The following is a 1,163-nucleotide window of genomic DNA, read 5'->3' on the forward strand; positions in this document are numbered from 1 at the left end:
ACACGTTTTGTGTTCATTGTTACATATCTTTGATCCTAACCAACCAACCTAGAGATGTTAACAGTTTTATCCCTCAATCTGAGGTCCGGCCACAATATCCATCAGATCAGGGCGTGGTTGTCAGCAGGAAACAGATGGAGTGCTTTAGCCGGGTGGGGAATGAGTCCTTACCTCGGGGTAAATGAGGTCAAGTACCTCAGGGTTTTAGTTTGTGAGGGAGGGGACAATGGAGCGGGAGATTGGCCAAAGACCCAGAGCAGCGGTGTTAAATTCACTTCACCGTACGGTTTACTGCAGTATTCGTTCCTACATTGTCCTGTGGTCACGAAGGCCGGGTCGTGACTAGGGTTCAATCCCAGGAAACGGGATTCCCCGGAAAGGCTATGACAGGAAACAGGAAATAAAATGAACCAGATGATACGCATGTTTGCTGTAAATTTGAACGATGAATTCTTACACTTGTCAAACTCAGGGTGCACGTTAGGGGGCGCTATGGAGCCCCCTGGCCACGCCCGAGACCAACCACTACAGAAATTCTGACATGTATGCAAGTTTTTGTGAGTTTCCCCGCGTGCTAAAACCCTCAAAAATGAGAGATCATAGTAATAACCCCTGCCGCCTTGGCTCCATCTAACCCCACCCCCTGCCCTCTGCTCTCTGTCTAACCCCGCCCCATGCCCTCCATCTTACCCCGCCCCCTGCCGCCTGGCTCCATCTAACCCCGCCCTCTGGTCTCCGTCTAACCCCGCCCCTGCCCTCCCTCTAACCACGCCAATTTCTGATTCTGTATTTCTGAACTACCATGTACCTTCTGCGCATGAGAGGAAATACCTCCCCACAAGTTACAGATCTACAGCAGAAGAGGAAGTATTGACATACTTTACTGCGGTAAAAGTACTACCACCACACTGTAAAAATACTCTGTTACAAGTTTAAAGTCCTGCAGTTAAAATGTTACTTCAGTTAAAGTGTGTAAGGAGCATCAGGAAAATGTAGTTAAAGTATTAAAAGTAAAGAACTAGTAACTAAAGTAACTATAAGTATTCTTACTGGATCATCTAAATACAGACACATAACTCCTGTGTTGGCCTCACTGCACTGGCTCCCGGTCCAGGTTAGATCAGATTTTAAGGTCTTACTTTTAACTTACAAAATAGTGAATG

The sequence above is a fragment of the Etheostoma spectabile genome, chromosome 15, assembly GCF_008692095.1.
Source record: "Etheostoma spectabile isolate EspeVRDwgs_2016 chromosome 15, UIUC_Espe_1.0, whole genome shotgun sequence".
Lineage (NCBI taxonomy): Eukaryota > Metazoa > Chordata > Actinopteri > Perciformes > Percidae > Etheostoma > Etheostoma spectabile.